General features: G+C 33.0%; 1 pseudogene; it reads left to right on the forward strand.

The window, feature by feature from the left end:
• On the forward strand, window positions 1-13,321 carry LOC143236246 (sodium- and chloride-dependent GABA transporter 2-like; annotated as a pseudogene).
• The last annotated feature ends 844 nt before the right edge of the window (window positions 13,322-14,165 follow it).

A 14,165-nucleotide genomic window follows, 5' to 3' on the forward strand; every position in this document is an offset into this window, starting at 1 on the left:
ACTACGCCTTAAGCGTCTAACTATTGATATTCTAACATATGGAAGGTACTATCAAATCATAAGTAAATGTTTTTTTTTTGTTGTTGTTATAACAGTTGAAGGTGAAAATTACATCTTAGGCGACTGTATATTGTTATTTTAAAATGAGGAAGTCACCATCGCATCGTAAGTAACTAATTTTTTATTTAACACTAAGAAGTTTTAAGTGACTGATGTTTATAAAATAAGGAAACTGGAGTAAGATTTGTAATGTACGTTTTATTGAGACACAAACAGAACTGACCAAAACGACCTTCAGTTTTGGTAACTTTTCTTTAACAGACCTGTCATGACATCAAGGAAATAAAATTTGCTACAGGGCAGAGTTTTTTTTTTTCAAATCTCACTTAAGAATATATTAGGACTACTATATTAACTAACTTAGGAAAATAGTGGACGTTTGAAGCACGGGACATGAACTTCACACAGCAACCGAACAACAAACAACAGAAAACACCTTTCTACTCTACTGTTCATGGTTTTTACTTACTGCTTTATTAAATCAAAGGGTGAACAGAAAATCAACCAATAAAGTGCAGAACGAAGAGAAATCCTAATTTCTGACCAATCCTGGCTTTAATAAATGTACATAAGGATAACAACGACTTTGCAATGTTGGAATTATTTTGTTAAATATATTGTCAGATTTAATATTATCTTTCTGAATTTCATTTCTAGGTTTTTTATGCTTGAAAGTTTGTTTAAGAAATTTAGAAAACTATATAAACAAAGAAGAAATTGTGGCAGTTTAAAATATAAAAATTTTAACAAACGAAACTTAAAAATTGATCTACGTAAATGTGACATCTCTTGGACATACAGTTACATAATGCATTTGATTGTACTGAATTAATGTCTCCCTAGATAAATTATTGTGTATATGTGCACATGAAAATGGTTTTAAATGAAACAATTTAGGGTGTGGGTGCACATAGAAGTTGTGTCTAATGGAATAAATGAAATAGAACATTTAAACAAATTTATTTTACTGGTTTTCTGAGATGTATTTATTTCTTCATCGCTTCAACTATACATGTATATAACTGTATGCTTTTCAACTATATATATATATACATATATGTCTTGACAAGGTATTTTTTCTACAGCATTTGTTTGTGTTAAAGTTACGTCTTTGGATAACATATCTCCTGAAAATGAAACATCAGAAACCGTCAGTGTAGAAAATGGAGTGGAAATGATCACAACACCTGATGAAATGAACCAGTCGGTAAGAAAGTCAGATAAGGAGAAAGAACCAGAACGTGGGGAATGGAAAGGAAAACTGGACTTTGTTTTAAGTTCTATCAACTACGCTGTCGGTCTTGGAAACGTATGGCGATTTCCATACTTGTGTTATGAAAATGGTGGAGGTATGTGTCTTGTGGTTTAATCCAACATAATATACATGAAACCTTTACCTTACTAAATGTTAAATCGATGGTTCTAATGGACTATATGTTGTTGTTTGTTATTTAGGGGCATTTTTGTTTCCCTACCTCATCTGTTTAGTCTTGTGTGCTGTTCCTCTATTCTTCCTGGAAGTGGCCATTGGTCAGTACCTCAGCGTTGGTGGTATCGGGGTCTGGAATTTAGTTCCTATCTTTAAAGGTAGCTATTGTTGTTTACTTCTAATGCCTTAGTATTTTTCACCTTTTCCGGATATATATAACTCATACTTGTGTCTCAAATATGTCAACAGTTCTTACATTATGTAATCTACACTTTCACTAGGAATTGGCTGCTAATGACCATCGTTTGTCTCAATAATATCTACTACGTGGTGATAATAGCTTGGACTTTATTTTACTTCGTGTTCTCAATGACGTCACAACTGCCTTGGGAATCGTGTGGTAATGGTGGAACACAAAATACTGCATGAAAGGGGAACCAACATTACGAATCTCAATATTACAGCCACCGAAGCAAAATCACCTGTAACCGAATTCTGGGAGTAGGTTTAATTTTTATTTTTCAGATGAATCTATTATTTTCGATCAATAAATATAAGTCGTATTTGGTTCTAGTGTTCTCAAAATATTGTTTTCTATGTATATATATACATATATATATTACAATGGGAGTACAATTAAATAACTATTTTCTATCAACATAATTTTATTATTTATTCATTTTCCACATTTGTACACTGGTTTTTAGTCCAGTTAACTGTTTACCAGTAATTTATATTTTCTACTTTAATTTATGAAAATTATATTGTCGATAGTCCAAGATGTATAACTTGTCCAGCTACAATGAATTTTCAACATTTATTTTAAGATATACCACTGTGTAAAATGATAATATGATTTATTTATTAACTTATAACATATGTGGTTTAAGTATGTAGGACAAACAACTAATCCTTACATTTAAGTTTCAATCTGAGGGACGCGGGTTCGCGCCCAGTCGCCTAAACATGCTCGCCCTCCTAGCCGTGGGGGCGTTATAATGTGACGGTCAATCCACTTTCGTTGGTAAAGAGTAGCCCAAGAGTTGGCGGTGGGTGGTGATGACTAGTTGCCTTCCCTCTAGTCTTACACTGCTAAATTAGGGACGGCTAGCACAGATAGTCCTCGAGTAGCTTTGTGCGAAATTCAAAAACAAAACAAAACAGACTTATAATGCAAGAAACAGATATCTCAGTGTGTAACTTTGTGCTTAATAGCTACAACAATAAAGTTAAAGGTAAAAAAATTGATTACTTTTGATAATTTGTATGAGAATGTAAGATACTTCTTTTAGCAGATATGTTAACAGCTAAAATTAATAATAATAGAAGTTTTTACATAAATGATAGAAAATTTAAATATTTGTAAAATAATTGTTAAATTTTGAATTCAAACATCTTTCTATCAAAATTTAATTTTAAATTTGATTAAATTTTGTTTAATATCATTTTTAAATAAAAGAGTGGAGGTTGGAAGTTTTAACTTTTAGAATTTTTAGGATGCTTTTATTTCTACTTTAAGGTTGTATCTGAATATTAAGCAACTGCCTTCTCACAATTGGCTGCAGCCCTATGAAAGGCAGTAGGAGTTGAGATATTACGTTTGTAAGCACTCAAATTCTAACCCTTAAATGATTTTACATACCTGCTGACTAGTCTGACATCAATGTGGATTTTGTCTGATAACATAATGTAATGGCCACTTACATTATTCGTTGTGACTCATGGTTGAGAAATAAGATTGATAACTCAAAATAACTGTTTAATTTTAATTCTGTTATAATGTTTGTTATACGTATATTGTGTGGAGATTGGTTAAAATACAAGCACATCATTCAAAGTCATTATACGTAAAAGGTAATTGTTCAGGGGAGCACTTCCTCAGAGGTACACATGTTTTAATTAGGAAGTTTAGAAATAGTGTTTCAAAATTATTTTGCATGTGAGTATTCTCACAAACTACCATTGCATTTGTTTCTCTTCCTTTTCACAATATGAGATTAGTGTGTAGAATTCTGTTCAAAACAGATGATGCTTTCTGTAGCTACATCTAGGAATAGGCTTAACAATGACTGTAATAATAATGGAGACCTTATGTGCCAGTTTATGGTGCACCATGTACCTTATGAGAATTTTACCCAATTAACCTTGTTATTGTTAATCTAGTAAGATAAATTTTAGGACATATATTTCTAGGTATAATTGGTTTTTAAATAACCTTCCTTGTTTCTATTATTGGCTTGAAAGGTACTTATAATACCATAGTAGACAGTTTTATCATTTAATACTCAAAATTAAAATTATGAAACTCTAACTGAAGTTGGTTAAATAGTATATTTCAATAATACAGTATTTATTACTCTTTTGAAGGCGTCGAACATTACAAATTACTTCAGGAATACATGACTTGGGAGGTGTAAACATGGAACTGAGTTTGTGTTTGTTACTTGCTTGGTTTCTGGTTTATTTGGTCATCTGGAAAGGTCTACAGAGTAGTGGCAAGGTGAGATATAAACTAAAATAAAACTTGGAAAGAAAGGAAAGATTCCATAAAACAGTGTTACAGTAATCACAAGGAAAGATCACCTTATGACATAAAACAGTGTTACAGTAATCACAAGGAAAGATCACCTTATGACATAAAACACCATTACAGTAATCATAAGGAAACATCACCTAATGACATAAAACATCATTACAGTAATAATAAGAAAACATCACCTTTATTTAATCAATAATATTTAATGTTTCTAGCATTAATTACCTATCTTTGGACTGTTTTACTTTATTATTTGCTTATTACAGTTTTAAGGTGACGTCATTATCATTAATCGTCTTTTTTTATCATTGGGTGACGTTAGAGGGGCTGGAGATGGACTACTCTTTTACATCACACCACAATTTGACAAACTTTTCGATCCCAAGGTTCGTTTATGTTTGTTATTACATTCATACACTAATGTTATTGTTATTATATTCATATACTAATGTTATTGTTATTACATTCATACACTAATGTTATTGTTATTATATTCATTAACTAATGTTATTGTTATTATATTCATATACTAATGTTATTGTTATTATATTCATATACTAATGTTATTGTTATTATATTCATATACTAATGTTATTGTTATTATATTAATATATACTAATGTTATTGTTATTACATTCATATACTAATGTTATTGTTATTATATTCATATACTAATGTTATTGTTATTATATTCATATACTAATGTTATTGTTATTGCATTCATATACTAATGTTATTGTCATTATATTCATATACTAATGTTATTGTTATTGCATTCATGTATAAATGTTATTGTCATTATATTCATACTAATGTTATTGTTATTGTATTCATGTATAAATGTTATTGTCATTATATTCATATACCAATGTTATTGTTATTGTATTCATATATATAAATGTTCTTGTCATTATATTAATATACTAATGTTATTATTATTACATTCATATACGATATAAACACTAGTAAATATTAATGTTAGATGTTCAAGGTTGTTGGACATTTTAATGACCCTGACGCTGAAGACAAACACTAACAACCAGGCTGGGCAACAAATAAAACTTCCCATCTAATGAAGCTATAGTTTACGTCTTTAGTGAAAACAGTGCCATTGTTAATCAGTAACTGTCAAGCGACTTTTTTTTTTTGGTTAATTGGTATCAAGTTTTAATACTAGTTAATAATTCGTTAATCAAAACGAAACGAAACTAAATTAGTGTTAAATTTTCTCATGAGTGAACTCTGTGTAATCAGTATTAATTTATTATATTAATGTGTGTTAGGGTCTGGGTGACAAGCAGGAACACAAGTATTTTTTACATTTGGTATTGGTTTCGGTTCCGTCGTAACTCTTGGAAGCTACAACAAGTTTAGCCACAACTTCTTCCGGTAACAAAAGCAAACAATTTTTTTTAAATGTTTTCTTATGTTTTAATTTAATTAATTAACAATGATGTGCACACAAAATGTTCAATGTAATAATTCACCGTACTCTGTGCATTCGTTCTTCTTTCAGTGTTTCTGTTTCCATGGATAAAATTGTACACTTTGCACACATTCATTATTGTTTCTATATCTTTATTTCTAGTGACGGATATATTCTTTGTCTTGTTAACCCTGCTACCAGCATATTTGCTGGTAGTGTGATATTCCGTCCTCGGACACATGGCATACTTGAAAGGCGACGGGACTGAAGTTGCTGACGTTGTAAAGTCCGGTAAGATAATTCAGTCTTCTTGTGCTTCAGTTGTTTATATAAACAGTAAAAGTTCTGTCTCTGTACAAAATCAACGTGTAACAGAATATTTCAGAACAAACTTTATTAATATATATTTTTTTAATCTTGGTTCTAAAACATTTAAAAAATGAAACGTCTATTGTTAAGTTACAGTGTATCAACATCTTAATATACACTAAGTATTATCAGACAGTGACCTGCTGTGTTATTTTCAGAGTACAAACACGGTCCTTGTTTAGATATAATCTAACACGGTGTATTTTCTTCAGGTCCAGGGTTGGCATTTCTCACCTATCCTGAAGTTGTTTTACAGTTGCCACCTCCACCTCTATGGACAACTGTATTCTTCTTCATGCTGCTAATCCTCGGCAAACAGTCAGGTGAGCAGATAATATGTTTATGTGTTAATGCACGTCAACATTGTGAAATATTCAGGGATTAAACACTGTCTTTTCGTTTTTGTTTTAAATTTATACGTTTCTGTTATCGTTTGCTTGGTGGGATTTTTTACGTCTTGTGCGTGGTTCAACGCATGAAATCTCCTTGGAAGGTGAAATAAACACATTCAGCATTTTAAAACGCGAGTAACGTTAACGTGCGGGTGTTATTTAGTAAGCCCGTTACAGTTTACCAATTTCACATTTCAACAAAGAACAAGAGATATACGAGAGAACCGATAGGTATGGGGAAAACAATTAGCAATTTGCGACTGTTTTTTTAAGGTTATACCCTCTGCCAATCCCTCAATGAACGTAAGGCTAGTACGTGAAATTTGTAAAACTTGTAGTTGATGAAATGAAGGGATATCATTGTCATTAATTGCACTGACAACCTGAGTAGCAACATGAGCTAACGGTAGAAGCTACGAACTGTTTTACTCCATGACTCCTATATATTATTCCCTGGTGTGCGTGTAACATATAATTTTTCAGTTTAACAAAACCAGCCCTTCTGCAGTGTGTTGCTAATATCATATATTTTATTTCCTCCTCTGCCCTATCAAATATATTTATTCGCAAGTCACGTGTTGAGTGAAAATACAATTGTTAATACGTGTGTATGCTACATCCTACAATTGTTTGTAACTTGCTACATATAACAGGTATCATCTACGATGGATACCTCCTAAGTTTTCCTGTCGTGCTACATATATTAATAACAAGTTACATGGCTGTTACGTGTTGTTACATGTTTTTGTTATTTGCCACATATCACAGTAATGAACTATATCAGCTACATGGTTAATACCTCTTGCAGTTGCTACATATGTTTGTAAGTTGTTACATATGTCATTAATGAGTTACGTGGTTGATACCTGCAACAAATCTCACCACGTTATTCTAGTCCTAGTTTCAGATTGTTGTATGTTTCAACTGCTACCTCTAACACATGTTTTGTTGTTTTGTACATATACTTGTTGCTGCACGTCACATAAGTTTACATTATGTTCTTTATATCTAACAAATCAAACAATGGATGCAAAACCACATATTGTTTAACTGTTTATCGCTGGTTAAATATTTCAATGTATGCAAGAAATTTCAAAGTATCATTCTTCAGTGATCCATAGAGATAAACTTCTATTTCAGAAACTTATAACTTAAAACGTCCTCTCACGCAAGATGAAATATTACGTTTTCAAACTAAATAATAACACGTGTGTGTTTGAAACTTTATTATTATAAAACATTAATTCACTAAATATATACACACTGCTGGCCAAAAATCTTAAGGCCAATGAACATAAAAAATATACATTTTGCATTGTTAGACTCAACCACTTATTTGAGTAGAGCCTGAAAAATGAAAATAAGAAAAGGGTGTGTGTATTTTAGGTATAACAAAAACCACAAAGGGCTATCTGCTTAGCCACCGAGGGAGATCGAACCCTGATTTTAGCGTTGTAAATCCTAAGACATACCGCTGTACTAGCGGGGCTAAGAAAGAAAATAAAAATAAAAACTTTTAGCATTTAATAAGAAATATGTGAACACTAAGAAATAGTCTAAATACTAGCTGATCAAAAGTTTAAGACCATACCAGAAAGAAGTCCCAAACAGGGTGGGAAATGCCCAACAAGAGGTCTCATTAGTGTTGTTGTACAGCCCTCATTGCGAATAACTGCAAACATTTGCTTTGGCATGGTCGATATAAGATTTCGCAGAAGGCTGGCTGGTATATTATTCCAAGTGGTGAAGATGGCTTTACGGATATCATGCACTGTTTGAAATAGACGTCCATTTCTATAGATTTTCCTTGCCATCTACCCCCAAACATTTTCAATGGGGTTCAGTTCGGGCGAACACGCTGGATGGTCAAAAAAAATCACGTTATTCGCCATGAAAAGTCCTTTGTCCTGCGGGCATTGTAGATTGCAGCGTTGTTCTGCTGAAAGATCCAGTTATTTCCACAAGCAGGAACCTTCAGTCAACAAGGATGCTCTCGCCAACATGCCAATGTAGCTAGATGCTCTTTGACGCCCTGAATAGTCTGAGTTCTATTGTTCCATGGAAGGAGAAAGTACCTCAGATCATGATGGAACCTCCTCCACTGTGTCGTGTAGAAAATATCTCCGGTGGGATATCCTTATCGTGCCAGTAACGTTGTAAGCCGTCTGAACCGTCCAGGTTAACTTTTCTCATTGGAAAACAAAACTTTCTCGCACTTTTCTACATGCCATGTGTTTGGTGCTTTCTCAGCAAAGTTTAACCGAGCTGTTTCGTGGTGTTGAAGGAGGCGTGGCCTTTGAAGACGTTTACGATTTTTAAACCTTTCTCTCGTAGATGCCGTCTTATTGTTCTTGAGCTACATTCTGTGTCCGTGAGGGCCTTAATCTGGTTCGACGATCGGCTGTTGTCTTGCCGGACAACCCGTCGAATCCTCCTACTCAACGCCGGCGATATATTTTTGGGCTGACCACTTGAAATTCTCGTTCCGTATCCCTCAGGATCTTTTAAGAAATTTGCAACAGCAGTTTTACTACGCTCAGTCTCACCAGCAATGGCATGTTGAGAGAGACCTTAATTTTGCAGCTCGAGAATGCTGCCACGTTCAAACTCTGTCAACTTTTTCGCCTTTGCCATGTTTGTACCCAGTGTTACACAGGAGATGTCAGTGGGAGATGTTGACAACGCTAATGGTTGAACACAAATGACTAAATTTCGTTACGTGTTTACCGATTAACGCTTTGTTTCATTACGGTCTTAAACTTTTGATCAACTGGTATTTAGGCTAATTTCATAGTGTTCACATTTTCCCTATTCAATGCTAAAAAAGGTTTTTATTTTTATTTTCCCTTTTCTTATTGTCTTCTTTCGAAGCTTTACTCAAATAAGTGGTTGAGTCTAACAACGCAAAATGCATATTTTCTCTTTTTGTTCATTGATCTTAAGATTTTGGCCAGCAGTGTACATATACAATTTATATAGATCTGTCTTACTTGTTATTAAACTACTTTGATCTGTATGTTATGACAACATGTGTACTGATATTGGTCAGTTTTTGTTTTCAGTTCTGGACCGTGGAATCGTTTATCACGGGAATCGAGGATGAATAACAGGATCTTTTGAGATCGCGAAGAAAAGCATTTACGATAGGAATTGTCATCATCTTAGGCACGTTAGGCCACCAATGGTCACTAAGGTATGTACTATAATATTAAAAAATCAATAAACGAGTAAAAGGAAGCTATCATTATGGTAGATGTTTCATTTGTCCGTCAAAAAAATGTTCCTCAAGCCGTCATCTTATCCAAGATGTCTTCAGTAATGATGTCATAATTAATGGCGTCAATGATGATAACAGTTAGGTACTGCTGTACAGTGAGATGTTAGTTCCTGTAGAAGATATCTATAACTATCTCAGTTTGTTATGTAATGATAGGTCTGTAGTACATGACGTCTAATGATGATGTGGCACATGATGTCAAATGTTTAGTGTTTGGTATGTAATGTCTAATGATGATGTGTAATGAATGATGTCTCATGATGATGTGTAGTGCATGATGTCTCATGATAATGTAATGTATGAAGACTTATGTTGGGTGTGTGTAGTGCATGATGTCTAATATTGGGTGGGTAGTCTAAAACAAATCTTATTCACTGTAAAAATGACGTAATAAATAAAACTTACCATAAGCACAACTCCCAATACTATTATATTTATTCAGTAACGTTCCACTTCTGATATATCTGTTTATTTCTGTGGCTTTACCATGGTGTTATCTTGTATCTAGAATATGAAAACTGTAACTTGTAATAAAATATATTTAATAAAAACGAAACTGTTAAGTAATAATTCTGATTGGATTTCTTTAAACTGATTGTATTAGTCACTAAAATAATCATTTTACTTTTCAGGGGGGCATGTACATATTTCAACTGATGGATTATTATTCTGCCAGTGGAATGACTCTACTCTTCACTGTTTTCTTTCAAACTATAGCTATTACATGGGTTTATGGTAAGTTTCAAATTCATGTCCTGCATTATTTCTTACGTCACTTCCCACTTCTTATATATCTGTTTATTTATATATTGTTATTCTGTTCCGTAGAATGTGACGATGTATTTTACGTATGTTTATCCTAGGAGGAGCTGTTGTACAATAAACAAGTTAATCTTGAAGGGTGGTATCTTATTATATGCAGGTTAACCCTAGAACATGCTGTTGTATTATTCTCAAGTTAACCCTAGAATGTGCTGATGTGCTATATCAAGATGATGATATATTATTTTGAAATTAACTCTAGAATGTGCTGTTGTACTATGTGCAAGCTCTCCCTAAAGATGATGATATATTATTCTCAAGTTAACCGTAGAAGATTGTGTCTCAGTCAAGTTTCTTTATAGATATGATAGTTAATTATTCATTACATTTAATCCTTGTATTATTGTACTCAAAAGCCAATAGTTTTAACAACTTAATTTTTCTTCGCTTCACTTTTCTAGTTTTTTTTTTAACTTTATCACCACAAAGGATCAGATTCGCTATTCATCCTTTAAATTACCTTCTTACTTTTTGTTTTGGTTTTTAAATTTGCGAAGGTTACATAAGGACTGTCTGCGCTAGCATCACTAATATAGTAGTATAAGATTAGAGAGAAGGCAGCTAGGTGTCACCACTCGCCGTCAACTCTTGGGATACTCTTTTACCAACGAATGGTGGGATTAATCATCACTTTATAATGCCTTCATGGCTTAAAGGGCGAGCAGGTTTCGTTTTACGGGGATTCGGATCCGCGACCCTCAGTTTACGAGTCGAGCGCCCTAACCACCAGGGGCCTTTTTTGTTTTTAATCTTTTGTGGGATTTTCAGTTGTTTTCATTATAAACTTAAACTATTAATTAACAAATATACTTTTAATTTGTAGATTTCAGGTTTTATGTCAAATGGTTTTTTTTACGTGAAGGTAACAACAAGTAAAACAATAAATTTGTTAAAATATTAATAACAATAAATTATTTCAGGTGTAAAAAGGTTGTCTAGCAACATTGAAGAGATGACAGGATATCGGCCTAACTGGTACTTCCTCGCTACCTGGGTTTTTGTCTCTCCAGCCGTTTGTTTGGTAAGTTTGATACCCATATATTACCAATAACAGTATAACATTGGAATTAGTGGATTATATCAGCACGCGATTATTGGTATTTCAATGGTGAGTTCGGGTTTGGTCTCAAGGAACGTTCTCACCTAAATGCCACAGACTCCTTTTCAAGAAGAAGAGGACGAAATTCGACCGAAAATCCAACTGTAGTAATGGAAATTTAAGGATAGATTTCCATGATTGTTGAATCGAACTCTGATATCGGAGTTTGTTTGTGGCACTTACAAGGGTTCAAAGGCACAATTCTTTGAAACCTCACAAGAAGCTAGCAGGATCAAAGGTGTATGCTCTAGCTACACATGACCAAAGGAATGAGCACCATGGGAAATGTGTTCGGATTGTGTAATTTAGTAATGTTGCACCAAAATGATTCAAAGTACAGAACTCAAACCATTCATATGTTTCTGATATAAACATTAATGTTTTATGTGTTAAATATGGCACCGTTCATTGAAAATTAAATTTAGTTTTAACAATCGCAATTTTAGTATTACATTTAAAGCATTTATCAATAAGCATATAATCAGGATCTTGACATACTGAAAGTCCTGTTCATGTTGAGCACACAATACTTTTATTTATAATTATGTGATAAAGAAATGATGGCTACACATAACACAATTATTTTTATAATTGTGTAAATCTGAGGGTCGTGGGTTCGAATTCTCGTCACACCAAATATGTTCGTCCTTTCAGCCGTGGGGATGTTATAAAGTAACGGTCAATTCCATTATTCGTTTGTAAAGAAAGCTCGCGAGTTGGCGGAGGGTGATGATGACTAGCTGCCTTCCCTGAAGTCTTACACTGCTAAATTAGGGACGGCTAGCGCATATACACTTCATGTAGCTTTGCACGAAACTCAAACAAAACCAAACCCAAAGTGTGATTTTTTTATTGATTTTTGTTTGAGGTGTCATTCAATAGATGGCGAAACATTTTATGAGCCTCAATCGCCACTTCTGATATTGAGAACTAGTTGTATTTCAGCAAAACAGATTGCATAATAGTATTAATTATTTCGGCCACTGACATTGACATAAACAGCCACGCCATATCTCAGTTACGGTAAACTGTATTGACCCTCACCTTTGGTGGAGTTATAAAAGTATTTAAGGATAATGGAGGACCTGGATTTGTACATTTGTTCACTGTAAGTAACGAAATGAACTTTGAACCTTCAGCAAGTGAGAATACTATATGTTAATTGTGATAACAGATCATTTTTCTCACTTACTCGATAAAACTGGCATTATGTTAACTCAGTTACATTTCTCACAGGATCAAAAACATATAAATAAATACCTTATCTTTAGTAGCTAATATATATATATATATATACACACACAATGATGTTCAATTTTATTTCAGTTTCATTCAGAGAACAGAGAGTGTTTTCTAATTCTAAATACATATTTCCTTTAGGGAATATTCCTGTTTTCAGTTATGAGATACAAGCCTTTGGTGTATGCAGAGACTTACGTTTATCCTTGGTGGGGAGAACTCTTAGGCTGGGGGATAGCCTTGGCTTCCATGGTATGGATTCCATCCTATGCTGTTTATTTCATGCTGGTAACACCAGGTTCTCTGAAGGACGTGAGTTGCTTTTCGTCTTTATCAAAAGTAAAATTTTAAATATTATTGATAAATTATTTATACTGAAACTTATTATCATGTTTTCCTTTGGTACATAATCATATTACTAACACTAGATCCTCCTTTAGTACATGATCATATTGTAGTAGAGTTTCAACAAGATATTACTAAAATACACCAGTTTCTTTACGTATAAATATCATTTATGTTAATATTTCCAGGTATAATATTTATGATGATAAATGAGGTTAATATTCAGATTAGGAAGTTATACCTCAACTATTGAATTCGTTTTTTGTTTTTTCATTTCAGCGGCTGATTGCTGGCATAACTCCTAGACTTCGACCTTCCAAGATATAAACAAAGGCACGTGGTGAAGATTTCGAGCTTCCCAAAACTCAAACGAATCAACTGTCAAACATTGGAAATTATACGTTAACAATCCAAGAAATACTTCACATTTAAATGTTAAAGTCTATGTGATCATATTACTAACACTAGATTCATAGACTTTTTAACATTTAAATGTGCTAGTGTATCAATATATAATTGATCTAGTGACTAGATCCTTCTTTAGTACGTGATCTTATTACTAACACTTGATCTTTGTTTGGTACATGATAATATTTTTAACACTAGGTCTTCCGTTAATTCATGATTATATTACTAACACTAGATCTTCCTTTAGAAAATGACAATATTACTAACACCAGGTCTTCTTTCAGTACATGATTATATTACTAAATCTAGATTTTCTTTTAGTACATAATCGTATTTTAACACTAGGCTTCCTTTAGTACACTATCGTATTACTAACAAGAGTTCTTACATTAGTGCATCACCGTATTAGTAACACTAGATCATCCTTTATTACATCATTATATTACTAACACGGTTCTTACATTGGTGCATCACCGTATTAGTAACACTAGATCATCCTTTATTACATCATTATATTACTAACACTAAAGAATCCTTTAATACATGATCAGATTACTCACACCTGGTCTTTCTTTTGGTACATCATCACATTACAAACAAGGCCTTCCTTTAGTACTTGATCATATTACTAACGCTAGATCTTCCTTTACTACATGATCATATCACTAACACAAGGTATTCCTTTAGTACGTGGTCATATTATTAACAATAGATCTTCCTTTAGTACGTGACCATATTATTAACAATAGATCTTTAGTACCTG

Source organism: Tachypleus tridentatus, chromosome 13 (assembly GCF_004210375.1).
Source record: "Tachypleus tridentatus isolate NWPU-2018 chromosome 13, ASM421037v1, whole genome shotgun sequence".
Taxonomy (NCBI): domain Eukaryota; kingdom Metazoa; phylum Arthropoda; class Merostomata; order Xiphosura; family Limulidae; genus Tachypleus; species Tachypleus tridentatus.